This window comes from Lathamus discolor, chromosome 2 (genome assembly GCF_037157495.1).
Source record: "Lathamus discolor isolate bLatDis1 chromosome 2, bLatDis1.hap1, whole genome shotgun sequence".
Lineage (NCBI taxonomy): Eukaryota > Metazoa > Chordata > Aves > Psittaciformes > Psittacidae > Lathamus > Lathamus discolor.
This window is the reverse complement of record NC_088885.1, coordinates 128,885,348-128,906,427: the sequence shown is the minus strand read 5'-3', so window position 1 is coordinate 128,906,427 and position 21,080 is coordinate 128,885,348.

The window sequence follows — 21,080 nt, the reverse complement described above, 5'->3', positions numbered from 1 at the left end:
AGTCACACTGTAAAAGTAAGATGTCCTCATCATTTACTACCTCACCAACATTTGTGTCATCTGCAAGCTGGAAAAATATGATATTGGCATGTACATTCTTAATAAAGGGGTTGGCTAACACTGGGTCAAGATTTGAAACTCAGGGTCTGACTGAAAAACTCCTTTTGTCATATCTTGGCTAATTTATATGATCTGTCTATAGGCCAAATTTGTATGGCCTGTTAACCCCATAGAGCTCAAGCCTTTTAACCATAATATCTTTTAGTAAAAAGTCAGTTGGCTGGAAGAATTCCCCCCCTACCTGCAGAATGTTTTCATCACTCAAGTCTTTAATCCTATTAAAAGACTCAAACAAAAAACCCCATACAATTTAAAGACAATTGCCGTCTTTTGGAAAGCAATGCTGAGTGGCATTGACTATATTTTTGCCTCTTGTTATATTATGTTTCTACCTACATTGTGAGTAATGGCTTAAATTATTTTTTTTTCCTAAAATTAACACCATTCTGTCCTGTTAATAACTCTTTAGTTAATCTTCTGCACCCTTTGAAATATTTGGAAATTGCTTACAGTCTTCAAGTCCCTTGGAATTTCCTGTTTTCCATTTCTGCTTAACATTCATGGTTTAGAGTGATTCTGAGTAGTTCCTGAGTGTGAGGTATCTTAGCTAGTTAACTTAAAAATGTTTAATTTCAGCAAAAACCTTTGTTACAGAGGATAAAGTTTCAATTGCAACAGCTTCACATGGGACAGATACATCTCTATGCTTTATTTCACAGAAATAACTGAAATACCTGCTGAACATTCCTGTCTTTGTACATCAGTATTTGATCAAACAAATCTAGCAGTGAACCTATACATGTTACCAATAAGATTTTTGAAGTATTCTTACTACTTTTAATTCTATGGACAATTGATATTTCATTGAAACCTTTGGCTTTACTTTGCTTCTCCAAGAGGTTTTAACTTGCAGTTTATAACTACTTCCATTTGCTTTCCCACTTTTCCTTCCATCATATATTATTATTTGTTATATTGTTGTTCCTATAGCAGCTTGAAGCCAAGAAATCCAATATAACTCTCTTTTCCACTTGAGTTCTAATTTCACTGATATCTATCAGTCCATCCTTGATATTTTCACTTGTTAATGCTTCGTAAGTTACATGTGCATGCCAACCCTACCAACAGCTCTTGCAGATTTGAGAAAATCAGCTGCTTTAATATAACTGATTACAGTGGTCACCAATACCACTGCATTTGCATTTTGTAAATTTTGAAGTCAGAAAATCACTTTATCAAAAATGATCATGGAATCATAGTTGGAAGGGACCCATAACGATCATTGAGTCCAACCCCTTGCTTCTTACAGGAGGAGGTGTGCTTTCAGATGCCTGATATCAAATTATCCATCTTCGATGAAACATTTTCTCTATTACCTTTAGGAAAATCAGATAGCTTTAAAAAAGGCTGCATGAAATGACAACCAAATAACCATGTTTATTACATTTTAATGAGCAATTTTTCCTATAAGTGAATGCTTATGGAACCCTTGATACTACTTCTTGTGAACAGGTATTTTGTGTCAGATGCCCACTATGAAAACTTTGGAGCAGGCACAACATAAATCCATAAATACCAAGGGCTTTGTGACTTTGAGTAATATGTTACACAACTGATCTCTGACATAATGTGTCTCCTTTTGTATTCTGCCATATTTTACCCTTACAAAATTGGTTTCGGCAGTTAGTTTTACTTGTATGTTTGTATGAATAATTATATCAAGTTTAAGTAAACCACATTTCTACTTATGCATCATTATCTTATCTCTTTAATAAATGCTCAATAGAAATGCTTCTGTGTTTGGATTTATCATATGTGGGATAACAAGATAAGTTCCTGGACATGTATGTTTTTGTATCAGTGGTGGTCTCTTGTTTTGGAAGTCCTCAGCTAGAAATCTTAAGAAAAAATTTGTAGACTCTGACTAAACCATTTCTTCCTGCAGGTGAACTGTTACATGTCAGTTTTAAATTAAGCTGAACTATTATATTTAATTAATAAAACACTTAAAATCAATTTCATATTCAAACATTCATCTATTGTTCCTTTTAATCTGTATTCTACCAAACATAATTCTGCATCCACTACCCTAGCGTCATTTCACCTTACACTATACTCTCTGCTCCTCACTTCTTTCACCATGCTCATCTTCCCAGGGAGGATATAATCAGAGGAAGGAACACCAACAGCTTCTACAATATCTCTGCTGAAGCCAGATTTTTTGCAGCAAACTTGTGTCTCATAGAGTCATAGAATCAACTACATTGGAAAAGACCTTTAAGATCATCAAGTCCAACCGTTACCCCAGGACTGCTGAGTTCACCACTAAACCATATTACTAAGAGCCTCATCTACACGGGTTTTGAATGCTTTCAGGGATGGTGATTCCACCACTTCTCTGTGAAACCTGTTCCAATGTTTGACAACTATTTCAGTGAAGAAATTTTTCCTAATATCCAGTCTAAAAACATAACATTGTTTTAAAGCCATTATTATGAGATATTATTATATCTCATAACATTGTTTTAAAATAGTAAATATGTCTTTGCCATCTATAATTTGATCCAGGTGCTGCTCCACCACTTTCTTCAGATGGATACATAAAACCCCAAAGTTTTCTTCCAAAATTGTTGTGTTTTGTTTGTGACTTTAAAAGTATACTGTTAAAACAATGGCTTATATGACTATTCTCTAACCTCCGAAAGCTAGGTTCTTATGTGCGTATGGGTGTTTGTGCACACGTTGCAAGCTTTCACAGATGACAGTTTCACGTCATAAATATTCCTATGCCACAATACCTGATCTATGACTGTCCCACGAAGATACACTCCTGCCAACTTCAAAGCTGCCACATATTCAGAGGGCACTCGTTCTTCTAGCTGATTTCCCTAGTGTAGTTTGTACCACACTGCAATAATGTTTGTTCTAAGAACAATATATCTCCTCAAAACATCAAGCTTTTAACCCAGTTTTTGTGTTTGTCAATGCTCAGTCAACTTATCTCCTGACTCTGGTCACAGACATTACCTTATTTTTTTCTTCAGTAGAAATTTATAAGAAAATAAGCCTTGAAATTTTTATTTTTACCAAATAAAGCTATTATTTTCATTGTTTTTCTTTCAGACAGGTTGATTCTTCCTTTTGTAGGTTGTCCCTGATGTGATTCTGTCCTGGGTTCATTTTTAGGGGTGGCAAAGAAAAAGAACCCTGCAGAGCTTTTAGCTGATTCAGACCAATGCTGGATTTCTTTCCAAGTATTCCCTTTTCTATATGGAGGGGAATCTTAAAACTCCTATTGAAGTTTCCTTAGCAAAATGTTAACTGAACAGACAGTTGTTCCTAGAAAAGAACCAACATAATTCAAGCATAGAAAAACAGCTCTGGACACAGCTCTGTAAACACAGCATAACTTAATTAGAAGCATCACAAGCTGAAAAAAAAAAAAAAAAGTCATTTCTAGATTTGTAGTGTTCCAAATAACTCAGGCACTTGCAGGAACATAGACACAAATTCTACCTAATATGCGCCTTGAGTTTCACCCAACGGCTTCCTAAGCCTAACTCTTTCATCATGTATCTCCCTTTGCAAATCACTGTTCTCCCTTTAGATCTCTGTAGAACATTCGTCCAGGCTCCTTCCCCCTTTTTTCTCCTTTCCTAAGAAATCCTGCTTTTCTTAGCCAAAGTCTGCACACAGACCCTTAAGGATTTTAGAACCAAAAGTAATTAATTTACATTTGATTTTTTTGAATCCATCAGCAATTCACATATTTTGTTCATAATACAAATACACAAGAGAAAATCTGAAGAGGCTATGAAGCATCTGCATACAAGGTAGCAGCACTCTGATTCTGAAGCACGCTGAAGTTCATATGTCTTGGCTGTGCTTATGACATACCACTTCAAAATATCATCTCATGGGCGACATGACAAGAACTGCTTTTAAAGAAGCTAGAAAACAGACTTAGAATCTCAGAAGGACCTTGTCCATTCAACTCATCAAATACTCTCCAGTATTGTATAAATCTTGAAATCCTACAGAAATTTAAATACTCCAGATATAAAGATAATGTTGCACAAACATCATATTTTGTTTAGGATGTCAAAATTCCTGTTGAAGAGAAGCCCACCCACCCTCAATATTGTGTTCATACTTAAGGCAACATTATTCTTCCACTGCAAGTGAATAAGCTGCCCTAAAGTCTCAGGACAAAGAACACTTCTACCCATTGAAAATTGTAACTTAACCAAAATTTTACTTATGTATGTTCTGAATGCCAGTGTGATACCTGATGTATGTGTGAACACATATTTTTTCTTACAAGGGAACTTTCTTTGGCATGAAGTCTAATGTTTTGTTATCCCATGCAGTCTGAGCAATATTTTTTTATTATTATTATTGGCTGACTCTCTTGTATCCTTTTAGAAGCTAAACAGATCAAGAGACATAGCTATAATAATTGTGCCAAACATGGAGAAAGATTAATTCTTTCTCTGCAAGAAAAGAGATAACAACTTTCCCTAGGAAAAGGTGCAATCCCAGACCACGACATTTCTGGTGAAACAGCCTTAATAATTTTTTTATGAAAGGAGCTTTTTTATTTGATAGTAAGAAAAAAACCAATTAGAAATAAAATCTTGGTCTCCTCACAGACTAGATGTGGCAGGTTATATAGGTAACATTTATACTACACATGCTCAAGCGCTGACGCTCTTTTGTAAGGTGTTTTAGGTATTTTGCAACAGTCCTATTATTTGCAAAATAATTTGCAATTTTGAATCATCTATTCCTAACAATTTCTTTGTGTACACACTGGTAAAATCTCAATAAGCAACCCACTGTAAAACTTGTGAGTGCAAAAAGAAATATTACTGTTTTTACAGATTCGATAGACTAGTATTTCTTTCCACCACTGAATATTGTGATTAGTGCTAAAGTATTCTGAGTAATTGTGAAGGTGAAGAATCTGAAGCTTTGCAGCATTGCAAATTACTGAAGAATAATTCAACTTGAGTAAATTATCCATGTTATTTTCAAATGACAAAGATATCCAAATCATCTACAACACTGACATCTTTAATGAGTCAAGGTTATTTTACCATTTAGCTTACATGTGAAAATCAATAGATAAGCTTTCTCTTTAGCTTTCAGTCAAGTTCAGACATGTTAGAAGCCGGGGACTTAAAGTTTATTTGTAGTCCTATCATACACAATAAAAATCTCAAGAGGGTTATTCTGATTTTACCTTTGCTTGACCTCAAAGTTTTACTAGTTTGAGGTTTTAGGATGTCAAATATATGTCACACCTGACCTTCTGTTGTCAAACAGTTTTCGAGATATTGTACACGAACTTGTCTTTTAAGGTGAGTAGTTACACATTTTCCAAGTCTTGTGGTATGAAATGAAATGCAGATTTTTGATTTAGCTGATATAGCTGTGCAAGTTCATATTTGGAACAGGGACATAAAAGGCATAGCCTAAACATATAAGACCTGCATAATTTTCCTTTGCCCAGTGAAAGAAGATACTATATTCTCCTTTGAAGACCTTAATCTCAATAGAGCACAAACTTCACCATTGGTAATGCTGTTTCAGTGTATCCCATAGACAAGAAGTTGCATGTCACTGGTCTGCGATTCTAGGTTCGAATCATCTCAATTTAGCAGTGAGAAATATCTTCCTTGCCTGGTGGGAATCCTTGGTTTCTGAAGAGGATGGAAGACATTCCTTATTAATGCTCTTTCATAAAGAATATTATTATTGGGAAGACCAAAAGCACAAGTGCTTCCTTGCAAGAATACAACTTATACTTCTAGTGGCTACAGATGTAATGCAACCAACCAACTATTGTACATTTGCGACTAACTACAAACAGCTTTCTATTCTTGGAAACAAAAACAGGGATAGCTAACAAAATCTTCTTTGACACACACAGAAGTCCAACCGGAATATTAAAAAAACCTCATGGTGTGATTTGGAAGATGTAGAACACTGTCAAATTTTAATCCCACACTTCAGACTGAGCTAATTGAAAATGTGAGGGAAAAAAATCTACACCACTGTTTGTCAGCTGGCGCATTCTAAATCATGTGAATTTGATATCTAGTCTGTACATGACACATAGGCTATACTTGTGAGTCCAGCTGATATTCCTCTCTTCGTCATAAATAAATTAAAAGCACCTGTTATTCAGTCCTCTGCGTTCTTGTTTTCTTTTCAGGTTGTTTGAGTTTGTTTGTTTGTTTTTATTTTCTTCTATCAGCTGAGCAGTAACAGTAACACTCAAATGATGTCTTTCCATGTTTTTTTCCTCTCTTAACTACCTTCATGATTTTATTTCTCTATGCATGCTTTTGAACTATGTTTTTCGTTGTGATCTCTACCCAGAGCATTCATATCTCTCCTCCACCTTTTTTGCCTTAGTAAATATAATCATAAATGGCATCCTACTCAAACACTTCTGGACACCTAAAGAAATTACCATGACAGCATTTCTAAAATGTTCTGTTAGTAGTTAATATCCTCTGTTTGACAGCTTTAGTAATTTTCCACCGTTCTGCCCCAAGCCACAGGCATGATAGTGGTCAGATACAGGCTACAGTTGCTATCACTGACTGTCCCTGCTCTTCCACCCAAAACTGTTATAATCATTGAATAGAAATGCTTGGGAAAGATTGAGATAGAGAACAGTTTTTGCATTTGTATGATATAGGAGTATTCTGTTTTTCTAGGTGTAAGAACCTGGTGATATAATACAGACAAAAGCAGTAGCAGCATGCAGTAGACTCTGCTTTTTCCATCCCAAACTTCCATGCTTTGTTTTTTCCACGGAGGAGAGATGTTACATTGGTGCTGGCTTCAAGACACGTTAAGATAAATATCTCTGAAACTCAAAGTGCTGAGGTCAATAGGGTTTCTATCAAAACCAGTTGTTCTTTCTAACACACTGAAAACATGAAAAATATTTTACATCCAAGTATATGATTTCTTCGTTACCTAAGGATTTTCTGGGAAAAGATATAAGGATGCTCAAAGAAAGCAAAGATAATTAAAAGTTAGTGTATTAGACTTCAGCATTCCTAAAATGTATCAACAGTGCCCTTAGTGAAATGACAGTTAACATCACTAAAAACTTCAACTCTATCTGACCAACACAGACAGATATAGAAGCATTCTTTGGCTTGTCTAAGGGGAATTTTGTCCATATGGTTTCAAGCCCTCTTTGTCTACATCTTCAGACATTTCAGATTACGATATATGGTTTCAGTACATGACCTGAGGCAGGGTGTGCTTGATTAACAAGACTGAACTAGTCACAAGACCAAAGAAACTAAGATGAAGATACTTGGCCTATTATGAAATGTAGCAGTTTTGTCTTTTTTTTTTTTTTGTGTTTGTGTTTGCCTTTGGAGAGGTAGATGGCAAAGAAGTTCAGGTAGTACTTGCAAAGAAGGCACAGATTAAGGTGCCTGCCTCCCTTGGCTGTTTCTCTTTGCTCAGCAGTACCACAAAAGGCATAGTTCAGACATTTTCCCCAGCTAAAGTGTAAAATATGTATGTAAAATATGTACCCTTGGATTGCAGTGATCAAAGAAGTTGTTATCAACTCAAATGGATATAAAACAGAGTCAGATTTCTATTTCCAGCTCTACCAATGACTGTGTGATATTGTCCCTTTACCTTTGTCTTCTTTAACCATCTAAACCCAGTATGGTTTGCAAAGTGGTTTTATCTATTTACAAAGGGAAAATGATGTAATATTTATGGGAAACCTTTCCATCCAGTTTATAAAGCCCATCACTAGGTTGTGCAATATAAGATTTTATCTTCACACAGATATATTTTAATAATTACCTTTGCTTCCTTTAGATGAAGAATGACAGAAACTTGTCTATTTATCTCAATATTAATGTTAAAAATAATGTAGGCTATAAGATAGAATATGACAGGAATATTCTGCAGTGATGGCAAAATTTGTGGTGTCTCTGACAGAAATGGTATTAAGGAAAAACCCATGTGAATCCACTCATTGCTTGTCACGTTGTAGAGAAAATAGTTAATTATACAGGCACATATATTTATTCAGTCAGTGTTTTTAGAATCTTCTGTTATATTAATAGTAGCTATATGGATTTTGATTGCATTACCTGGGAAAGAGACTGCCTTCAAGCCTGGCAAACAAACTGGCCTGCTGCACTCATGCACTTCAATTTCAGCTGTGAAGTATCAGGCACCAGAATCTGAGCAGCAGGAAGCACTGGCTTATTTTACCTCTTTCCCATGTTTGGACCTTGCTACCTCCAACCAGAGACTGAGTGAATACCACTCTCGTAGGAGACACCAGCACCCTGAGCTCTTGGGGCCACTGAAATTCACCAAGCAAGTTGAAGGGAGAAGAAACAAAACCCCAAACCACTCAAAAAGCCAGCACCAATATCTGTTGATAGGGAGCAATTTGTAAAGTTAAGAGAAGCACCTGTTACCTTGCAATATCATGGGACCCTACTGTCAATAGAGAAGCAGCAACTAGCAGTCTGACCTTCCAACTGTGAGTGCTCATCTTTTGCTCTGGGAGAAGGTAGGTAACAACATAACATCCATGTGAATTGGGTGCTTGTTGCTTCCCAAGAGTGGAGGAGAAAAGGTGTGTACTTGTGTTTGGATTTCTGCCTCAGCTGGAAGGTTATGCGGTTAATTGCTACTTAGTGTGTGAGATGAGAGGCCAGTTGTACAAGGGCTCCTCCCTGCCTCTGTTATTGGGGTGCAGGCACCAGTCTCAGCTTGCAGGCAGCCATGTAAACTTGCGATTCCCAAGGATGGGGACAGATCTCAGCAGCTCATCCCTGCAACACAGTTATGAGAAGTCCCCCGCAACCAGCGTTGTGTGTACTGTAGAGCTTGTCTCTGTGACTGAAAGGACTAGACTGGGTGGCTCCACATATGGGGCTTGGGGTTTGACAATGTCAGTGGCAAGTGAGGGCTTTGACAGGGATTTAACAGCATTGTCAGTGTGAATATGTGATAGTGCTCTGAAAGGCTTATGCCTCCTTGTTTTTATCTAGTGGTGGATTTGTTTGGTTTTCTATTTTAACAGTCATGTTTATTTTTTTGTGGCCACAGGAGAGTCTGGGAACATCAGCCATGTTTTCAGGGGGGATTTTTAAGTAGCTCATAATACATATTTCTGTAGCAAGTTAATGGTGGCCAGCAAAACACCTTGATTTTATTGAAAGCTGAAGCAGGCACATAGGAAATGTAAAAAAAAAAAAAAAAAAAAAAAAGGAAGAAAATTCAAAACATTTCCTTTGAAGTTCTATGTAGAATTGAGCTTTGTAGCATTCATGTCATATTCCCTAGTAATACACAGGGAAAACTTCTTTTTCAGTACTGACAGTACTGAAAGTGCCCACAATTATTCTGTAAGTGCTAATTATTTTTTTTTCCTTTTTTGGGATTTATTTCTGGTTTTCTGTTGTTTTTTTTTTTTTTTTTTTGTTGATCTGTTTGTGTGTTTTTTAAGTTTTTTTTAGTCAGACACATTTCTGTGCCCCCTAATCTGTGTCCATATTAGAAGAATGAAATGTTTTTGTTCAGTGCTACTTATATCCCTAATAAATGTATTCTGATATATTATAGAGGCTTCATCTTAGGACAATTAAGCATTCAGGGCCTTGCAGCTCGTACTTTGAATAATTTGCAGCCTGACAAACAGCAAAGGCTCGTGGAGAGAGAATTAAAAACTATCATCATTGTCTCACAGATGAAGAAATAAAACATTAAGGATCTTTTTAGGTCCCTTCCAACCCTTGGGATTCTGTGATTCTGTGATTCTGTGAATTAAATAGTTTTTTTCCAGGACTAAGACAAAGGAAGACTTCTAAAATGTGTCAGAGACAAAAGTTTATAAACCAGATCTTGCTGCTCTCACTCCTACCTTCCTCCCACCCCAGCAAGATCTGGTTTTAATCCCTTTCTCTGCACCAGAATTCCAGTGGGAATGAGATCTTTCTGGGAGTCAGAGTTAAAGATGTATTCCAGCAGCATGCTGTGCTAAGTTGTGGTCAGCCAATCGAATATCAAAGGGATTAAGTCTGTGAATCATTTAATGGGAAATTTCTCCTGCCTCAGTAACATTGATGTTTTAAGGTGTGAAATTCAAGAACGGCTTAGTTCTCCTTTGGTCAGACAACCACTCTGTAGCCTGTGTTATCAAGAGGCAGTTGAGAAGATCCCCTTGGGTCATGTGGCTGGTGTACATTTTTGTATTACCATAGTAGGCTAGTTTTAACCTGCAGGATGTAATCCTATTTACCTCACATGTGGTCTGTGCCCAAGGAGCATGTGCTCTGCTTATATATAGATATATATATATATATATATATAATTTTCATTGCCAGAGTACTGGGCAGCCCAGCTCATAGACCAGAACACTGTTGTGCTGAGTGCTACATGAACATATAGCAAAACAATGCTTTCCCCTTCATCCAATGGTGTTATAACAAAACTCAGGAGATAGGATTTACACAAAAGGGAATGTGGGACAGAATTTGTCAGCACAATAGACTATGACCTTAGGATGCTTGCAGCCTGCTCTCCATATCTTTGTTTGTACTGCTGAAAATTTTGAAAGAGAACTTTCAAAGACATTCAAGTTACTTATGGCTAGGGGAAGCATCTCCCACATAGCAGGAATAGGTGGAGTAGTAAATGGCAGAAAATGAAACAAATAGGCAATGAGAGCAAGTATCATGGGCTGATGGGAAATAGAAGCTTATCTCTCATTACTGAATAGGAGATGTCAAATAGGAAAGGGATAGTCCAGGAACAGAGTTTTGAGACCAATAACAGCTTATGTTTAATTGAAATAAGGAAGCAGGGGGTGTTGTGAAGGTGTAGTTCAGCATCCTTGGTTACAAATTGGACAAGAATGCATTCATCAGATTTTTAGAAGAACAGCAAAATGAAGCCTGGAGAAAGTTTCTTTTTGCCTTCCCCTTTTTTTTTTTTCTGTTTATTTTTTTTTGGAGTAGACATAAGAAGTAACATAAATTTATAGTGGGGGAAAAATCTAAAGGAAGACTGGAAGTAGTGAGTGTGGCCAGCTTATGGGCACGAATTTCAGAAAAGATGGAAGATGATGATCTTGTTCAGTGTCACTAAGAGAGAAAGAGACAAGAGAAATTTCAGATGGAATTATGAAATGCTTTTTAATAGACAGGTTATGCTTGAGAATCACAGGGTCAGAATGAAAGACCTAGTATGGGCGAAAGAATCCAGATATACAAATGAATAAGGTTTATATATTATCAGCAGAAAATTTGCTGGTTTGATGCAGTTTTATGAATGAAACTGACACAAAACCTAGAGGGAAAAATGTTTAAATAAAGGTTCCATATTGGGCTGAAGTAGTGAGCTGTCTCAAATTGTGAGACAGTGTCAAATAAGGAAATGATGTCTGAGAATTCAGCTCTGTTTTCCCATCACAGTAACAACAATTCCCATTATGGGTTTCTCAGCATAGCAATGAGGCAAATGGGCCCATATCTATGATATTTTTCACAATGCAGGAACTTCAGCACCCACATTTATTTTAATTCACAAAATACCTATTGAAATATTAGCAGGCCTTGAAGCTGCCTTGAAGCAGACACATAGACCTCAATGATCCTGTAACCCATGAATGAGAAGTATTGTTTTGTTGTTTTATTTTTAGCTAAGGTGATACTTTTCAGCCATTGGTCATTCTGAATGTACAGTGTTTCAAAACCATCCCCCCCCGGGGTATCCAAGGTGAAATAAAAGCAAATGTTGGAAATCCTCCAGTTTTTATGAAATGGAACAGCTTTCTTTCATCAGCTCTGTTTATTACACAGCTCATGAGCAAGCCTGGATTTCTTATCATTCCTCAATTAAAACAAAAATCAGTATTAAAAATATTCTTAGTCAAGCATAACATGCATAACCTTGTAAAACTGATCTGCCAGTTCTTAAATAGCCATAATTTCTCCTGCCTTTGTCATGATGCTGTTAAATAAGTGTTTGCCTTTTTCTCTTCATGTTAGTTATTTTCTAAGGGGTCGTCTCTTTATAGTGTTTCTGTAGGTTAGCTGGAATAGCAGATCCTTACTGCACATACAGTAAGTATTGAACCTGGTTATAGAGACATATAAAAGTTAACCCTGCTAGGAACTCCACTGCTCGTGCTGCGGTTTAAACACTGGAATTGGGCTCCCAGTGGATTTTCATTTTCACAAGTACTTAATGCAGCTTTGGGTGTCCCTAGGGCAATCTGAACTGGCCACTGAACATCCTTTTTAAGGGGAGTGAACAATGGCTTAGTTCCACCTCTCTTGAAATACAGGATTCATGTTTTCCTCTCTTAAAATTTAGTGTTCCTGGAGGCAGTCAGTAGCATTAGAGAATGAGACTGTATTTATCTATCCCAAGGCTAGGTGCAATGTAGGTAAGGGCAATCCAGGCTTCCCCATGGTGCTTTGTCAAAGCTTTTTAACCCTAAGCTGAAAGGATAACCACTCTAGAGTATGATTACAATTGAGACTCTAGGCCTATTAAAAAGTTGGGCCTTTAAGATTGGCAGAAGCTTTTGATTACAGAAAATTCTGTGTTACTTTTTATGATGCGCATCTCTGTACTGGGGGCTATACTGAGAAAACCAAGCAGATTTCACCTTGAACTGATTCTCAGACTGGAACTCAGATCTCCAGAGATTTTCTTTTCTGGAAAAACAGTGATTTTATTTTTCATGAGAAAATGAGATAAAACATGCTTTCTAGGAAAAAAACAACCCACAAAGCAACAAATAAAAGCAAAAACCAGTCATAGCAAACAGACCATTCCTAAAAGGATTGAAATCAGACAATAAGTCAGATAAGAATAACAAGGAAAAAAATGAAAGTATTCAGATTAAAATAAAAACAATTGCTCTTACAAAATGAAAAAAACACAACACTTTAGTAATGTTTTAAAGATTGTGATGAATGTATTAATGCTTCAAATGACTTGGAGGTACTAAACACCTTCATTCTATTAAGTGTCCTCAACTCCTATTGACCTTAAAAGGAGTTGAAGGCATTCAGCACTTTACTTGGTCTAGTCTACCTGAATATACAAAAGGAGGCAAACAAAAGGAACAAAAAAAAAAAAAATCAACTTCATGATATCCAAGTACCTGTTCATAAAATCAATTATATTCTTTTTATGAAAACCACAAAAATCTGCATATCTATAGAGTACTATGTTTCATTAAATATTCAAATGGTATTTCAATATTTTAACAAAATCCATAGGCTAATTTCATTATTGTCACAAGCAGAATATTATATTACCTGAAAAGTGCTCAATAAGATTGATTTATGTTGCTCTGTAAAATATAGTCTCCACTGACCACTTGCCAGGTTGGGTTACAAGAGCCTTTCAAACCACAAACTGTGCTGTGGTCTTTACAATGCATTGCCTGGAATTCTCAGACTGTGCTTTGAAACCCTGCAAAATATCAATGACCACCTTACATCTAATCGCTAACTAGATAGAGACTCTTTTTCTGAAGATCTTTTGAAGTACCTATTAGTGTAAATCAAAGGTTTAGCATGTTCTTATCTTTTTTCCTCACTCTAGAATATTCATAAACGATTTGTACACTTCTGCGCTGTACTTAAAGAAAAACAATAAACCTTTAAATGCTATAATTTAATATCTTCCGCAATTTTTTATGAACCCCATCAATCCCATTCATAATTAATGAAATGCAGGATGATTCCTGGATGAAATAAGTTTTCGTTCTCGTTGCTAATCAATATTTCTGACCATGTCTGTTTCATTATTGACAACATCTAGCCATATTTACTCTTATAATTAAGTTACAGTTCAACTCCTAACTTTCCTGCGTGTTTGAAATGGCCATATGGTGTTCTTAATTTCAGTTGCTGTTTCATCTCTCTCAGTAGGTGCCTATTTTATTGTTAAAGGTCATACTCATTTGTCTGCTCCAACAAAGGCAGCCCTTAAAGTTGGCTGTGGTTTTGACAGACAGTGGTCCCTATAAGTGATGGCCTTAAGGACAGACCTGGCACTGGGACACAGTCGCCACAGCAAGGGAAATAACAGATAACAAATCATGCCACTATTTTTCCTCCTGGCGTGATTGACGACATCACAGCAGGTGTAACTTTTCAGTGTCTCCAGATTAAAAACCCCTCAAACAAATGAGTTCTTAAAATACTGTCTGGAGGCGTCAAAAGGTTGCTGCTGAACTCAGACGCATTTTTTAAAACTGTTTCTATATTCTTTTAAAAGTAAAGTGCATAATTTAAGAGTACTGAGTGCAATTATCTAATGTTCAGTCATCTTTCCCCACTGATAGCACAAAGCTCCCTTAAAAATGGAGAAGGTATTGTACTAGATGGGTAAATATTTATCTTATAAATACACCCAGAGGAATCAGCATTTCCAGTGAGTAAGAAGACACTTGTCAATATGTAACACTAATCCTTCTGTACTACAGACGCAGAAAAGCACTTTGGGTGTGGTCTTTCATTAAATTCCCTCAGGGGAAAAAAAAAAAGAAAACAGAAAAGCAGCAAAAAAAGAAGCTGGAGCTGTGAGAGTAGTGGCATTTATCCATGTTCTGTTAACACCAAAAGAAAAGCAAAATTAAAAAATATTCCCCTTCACATTCAACATTTGAACCTTGTCTTTTGTCCCAGTGCTAATTTTCTTAAATGTGAAAGTTATTTTTGACTCATATAGAAACTGCATAATAACATGATGTCTAGAGCTGTTTCCTAATTCTGTTGATAAATCTTTCATCTGTTCTGGTAAATAGGCTTGAATTTTTTTCCCTAAAGTGTGCTATACTGGTCTTTGAAATCTGGACTTCAATTTCTTTACAGGTTCTTATTCACAGACACGGTAACTGTGAATATTAGAAATTACATTATTTTGTCTGCAACTTCCAGACAGCAGCATATCCTACATACATATCATGCCTTTTAAGTATGAGGTAACCCTATCTTTGCAGAGGGTATGAGTGAACAAAATAGAGCAAGTCCTTATTAAAAAAAACAGATTAAAGTGCTACAGCATTTAATAGCACAAAGTGCTATGCTTACAGAAGTGAAAATACATCATTTTCTGCTGATCCAAGCCTTAATCTGTTCATTTTCAATCCAAAATATCAGTTTTAGATATATCTAGATTAATTGTAAAACCAAATGTGCATGCATGTATGCACTTATATTAACCTAAAACACATGACAAGTGTATGTATAGTCAGTCAAGGGCATCTCCTTAGCAATGTGCCTTGGCTCTTCTGCTAGTTGCTAACTCCATGAAGACCCTATGTAGAGCATACTCTACAAGGAGCACTGTCTTGACCCCAATGGGTAAAAGCACACGTACTAAGTCAGCAGCAACATGCACTTCTCATCATGACTCTATATCTGTGTTCTGAGTTCTGAGTTCATCAGCATTAAAATCTAGCTCCTATAGGCATATGTGTAATGATTAGAGGTAGGATGTGGTGTGCTGTAAGGCCTCTAGCAGTGTTGCTTGACCCTTTCAAGGCCTCAGAGCATAAGGAGGTCATTAATCATAGATAACAATGGGGTAGGTGCACATCACTTCCAAATTCCCACTTAAACTCCCTGCTCCTTCCATTCCAGCCTTTTTCCTGACTAAGAACACCTCCGTATTTTAACCCTCCACCCCTTTTCTTGTCTTGTCATACTTCTTTACAATGTCTGCACTCTCTTCTGACTGGTGAAAAGTCCTTCCCAACACTACTGACAGTTTAGGTTTGACAGACTAAGAGGCCCTGGTGGCAAACTTAACAGGATGGAAAGCTGTCTGAGCAACAGCACACTTGCCTCTGGAGACAGCATAACTTCCATCTGAGGTACCAGCTTTACTGCAAAGCCTTCTTTTGATGGCAAACTGTCTACAGAGCTCTTTTCTAAGAAATATTGGGATGTTGAAGTGTTCCTGGTCAAACAACATGGTGATGTGGATAGTGAGGAAAGACAGATAATCCAAAATGAGTGTCAGAAGGCAATGGCATCTGCAGGCCCATTCCACCTGGGAGAATAAGGGATAGCATAATTTCTCCTATTTCCTCCACAACTGCTTTTCCACCCAAAGTCTCCTGTAACCTTCAGTCTCTTCTGTAGAACTATGCAGCAGAAATGTGCATTGAACATGCTTGTGTGGACATCTATGCACTTGTGTAACAGATACCATCTTGGATAACTCGCTGTAGATTACACCAGGCACCTCCAGAGCTAACAGCATGAACTACTACAGCTTGAGAAAACAAACCAGTCTCCTGTAGCTGTGGCTATAACAGACACATATTTCCTGTGGATCCAGCACAGAGGGGGACCTGTAACACATACTTGTCACTAGTTTATACATGCACATTCATGCGTGAGATTTTTGTGCTTATTGGAACAGGATTCTTTACTTAGAAGAATACAAGAGAAGGCAAATCAAAAACTTAAATAAAATAACATTTAAAAAAAGATATAGCTAGTAACATTACTGAGGTTTCTATAGACAGAGTGAGAAGTCAGGTTGTAAGAATCAGCCTGTAATAGCAGAAAACTATAGTCGAATTTTGAAGCAGAATTTTCCAATAAGAGGCGAAATTTTTGAAAGGGGTTGGGCATAGATACATGTCAGTCTTCCTCAGGAGACGATGTATAGTTATGAAAAACCTAAATGACAAGAAACAAAACAGAAAACACAGTTTATATGTGATTTCCGTACGAACAGATGCCTGAATTTGTTGACAGCTTTAATTTATAAAGTGTACAATTTCTTTGGATAGTTTATAAGGCAAGTATTCAATCCAATATCATCACAGCAATAATCCATGCATTTTAGATATAATATTATTTTTTTTTTAATTTCTTTAAGATATGAGCAAATGTTCAGTCTTGGGAAAATATAATATGCCTTACTCTCTTGGGTTTTAATGGTCTAGGTAAAGGAAGTTCCAAAAATACTACAAGAGTTTTTTTCTTTTTTGTTTTGGTCTCTGATTAGTGTTGATTTGTTGAAAAAGGAGAGCTACTGTTTTGGATAAATGCTTTGGTGTTGGACTGAAAGAATGGCCTATTGTCTGCAACCATTATTTTACAGAGTTGGTGTTTATGCAAAAAAAAAAAAAAAAAAGACTAAGATGCACTTAACTCTTCTGATTTATTCTTAACTGGGAATTTCTATGAGTTCTGAGTTTCTGTTATTTTCTGGAGTGGAGCTAAGCTAAGAAAAAATGCTATTATTTTATGATATTAGTCCTGTTCAATCACACAGGACTGTAGCTGAAGCACTGGAAGAAAACTAAGACAAATGCTATTAAAGATGCCTAAACCCATAGAATCATAGAGTCAGCTAGGTTGGAAAAGACCTTTAAGATCATCAAGTCCAACCATGACACCAGGACTGCCAAGTCCACCACTAAATCATACCACTAAGGGCCTTGTTGCCCTTCTTTGAACCTGCTCCAGAAACTCAGTATCTCTCTCATAGTGAGGGGCCCAGAACTGAACACAGTATTTGAGGTTCAGCCTCACCAGTGCCAAGTACAGGGGGGTTATTATTTCCCTAGTCCTGCTGGTCACACTATGTCTGATACAGTCTAAAATGCTGCTGGCCTTCTTGGCTATGTGATTTATAATCCAATATGGCATGATCAAATGTACAGGAAGTGCACCCACTATCTAAAATATAGTTACTGAGAAGTTACTTAAGTCAACTTGAAATGTCAGTTGTAACGAGAGTTTCCCTAACAAATGAACATTAGTTTTCCTTGAGGAAACTTGTAAGGCATAATAAACCAGTTCAGATTTGAACTGGCCGAGATATTAAGACTCAACTCAATTGAGAAACCAGTGCAACATGACATTTAGCTTCATGAGAGCGCTACCACATGACACAGAATCATAGAATTGTTTTGGTTGGAAAAGACCTTTAGGATCACTGAATCCTTAACACTTTTGCTTAGTTTGTATCATCAATATCCACTATGTACCATTTTCATAGACTATTCCTTAAAGACTTCTTTAAAAGTAGTGATGTATTAGTACTTTTGAAATATTTTATTTACTAAATATTAGCTCATACATTTAGCCACCATCTTGAACAGTGTGCAAATCAGACCACCATGTATATATACATATGAGAAAAAGTTCCACATCAGAATCATGCCCTGAATAACGAATTTAAAGACATACAAAAATCTCTTGGAAATAGATATGATTTATGCACAGTTTTTGAGGACTCTGCTCTGTCTATTTGAGAAAGGATGTGGACTTTATTATTCATAAAATTAATTCCTAATATTCAAGAAATATTTGTAGTAGGTGATAGCTAAAGTTTAAATGTCCCATTTTTGGCCAGTTACCTTTAGATGAGCACATATAAACTGTATTCATCTCTAATACAGCACGTTTAAAGATTACAGTATCTAAACACCGTGTAGTTTTGTGTTTCAGTGGCTGTCTTGCAAGTGTGGTTTGTTCTTGTATGGTAGGCATTGGCATATCTGAAAGAAAAAATGTTTCAATTATGAAAGATGCTAAAATGCCCTCAGCTTTCTGTAATTTCAGTGGGCATAATAACAGTGAGAATAATTCAGTGAGGATCTAGAACTGGGTAATTAAGGATTGAAATAGCTATGCTCTGCAACTTCATTTATAGGAGTCATGGACTCCAACACAAACCCAGGGCATTCAGTCTGTTACATATATTCTTGCTGATTTTTAACTTTAATTTTTGGCACCATTAAAAATAACCAGGAGCTTATAATGGCAACAATGACAGTATACAAGAACACAGATTCCATGATTCTATTATACTTCAGAAGCCAGAAATGCACCAAAATAGGTTTTAGCAGGAACAGCACAATATTTTTTGTATGAATAAATAAAACTTCTTGTAAAGACGCAAGAGATTATTCTATTTTGCATGATACAAAAAACCCTGTCCTCACAAAATTGAAATATTACACAATTTATGGTAGTTTCCCATAAATTACAGGAGTATATTGGTAGCTTGTTAATAATTAAAAGTCTTTTACTTTTTCAACTCTCAAATAAGTATTAGAGTAAATAATTCCAGTCTTCATCTGACATGACATCTAACCAATACAGGCATCACAAAATAAATAATTTATGAAAAATATTTATTTAAAGAGCTGTAATTTACCTTGCATTTACCATATGCCATTCATCCAAGTATCAATATAAAATATTCATTAGAGAAACTCATTAAAACAAACTTCTATACAAGGAGGTGACAGGCCAACAAAAAACATCAATCATTGCAGGGGTTTAAGTTGTTATTAGTCCATGTATATAAACTAATATTTAAAAGCAAAAAATTATGAATATTTTTACATTTACCCTGGAATCACCAGGGCTATATTCAAGCTTTTTATTCACCTGTTTCATAAAGCCCAAGTGGTCTGTGACAGAACACAGACATATAATTTATTAATGATGACTAAATCTGATGTAATAATTAATGGGAAATCTATAGCTAATCTTAATGGAAGAATAGCTAGGCATGTAATGATATTTAAGTTTGGCATAAAAGATCCTAGTCCATGCATTGCAAGCAGTGCAATTACTTGTGAATTTATGCAACTCTAGATTAATGGAAGGACACCAAGCACTAAAACAGTCTAAGACTGCCAACACTCAGAGATAAGGCATCTCTTATCATTCCTAATACACTGGTTTTAAATTCTAACTTAGGCTCATGACCTGATATATATGTGGGTAAACATTGAGAAGAGTATATGCTATCAATATCTTCCAATCAAAAATAACTAATATATGTGAAAAGTTTTTTAAGTAAGCAAATATCATGACTTCAAGTCTAAATTCAGAAAAATATAGCATGCCACGTCAATACATTTATGGGAATCACCTACAAAACTGTGTACCTTACTCCCATAAATAGATTCTTCTACATTAGGAGGTTCTGTTAAATATCTGCTTCACATAGACTGCACTTCTATTATGCTGTTGATCTGTGATTAAATGTTCTAATAAAATTAACTGTCTTTGCTACAAACAAAACATCTGGAGCAATATTTAGTTTCATGTCAAACATATACAGGAAACACCTGTCTAGGTGAAGTAATTTTTAAAACAATGTCACTAATCCATCTGTTGTGAAAACGCATGTCACAGTTGTCACATGAAAAAGCAGTATCAACAAACATAGAAACATTAAATTAATTTGGAAGGTAAATGTTCTAAAATTAACAAAAAATTCATTAATCCAAATGTTACCATGTCAGTCTGATTTCATACTGAATAAGAGCTTTTGATTATTCCATGGTAAAAATTCCAGATGTAAAATTAAGCTACACAATTAGAAGATTAAACATATCGATGTAACTCTTCTTAAGCACCTGTACAAAACAGAGCCTTAAAAGACTTTTAAGAAAAATAAAATGCATCTTACATAAAAGGAAAAACATAGAAATAAAGTTAAATATATCTCATATTTAGAATGGAGACCCTCACAAGTTTGAACAAAACTCATGAGTAGGATAGCATGTTTGTTCACAAGTGCAACATAAGGACATATGACAGAAATATTCTTGTTTTGTGGGATTTTTTCCAGTATTTCTTTTCTTCAAGATATTAGTACAATATGTACTATATATTTTTAAATACCTGCTTGGAAGACAGAACCAAAAGAAACAGAAGGAAATAACTCAAATGTCCAAGAAACCTCTGTGGCCTTTATGACAAGAGTTCCTCTGCCTTACATTTCTGCATGAGAGTACTATCAGCTAACTTTCCACCTAAAGAGTCTTCCAAAACTACAAGTAAGGCTGCTTCTTCAGTTATGGTAAAATTTATTAAATGCAATAATAATAAAAGAAAAAAAATTAAGATTGAAAAAAAGAAACCCAACTAGAAAGTAAGAGATTCCTGCCTCAGGGAATATTATGATAGGGGGTATAAAAAAACTTTGTATGAGTA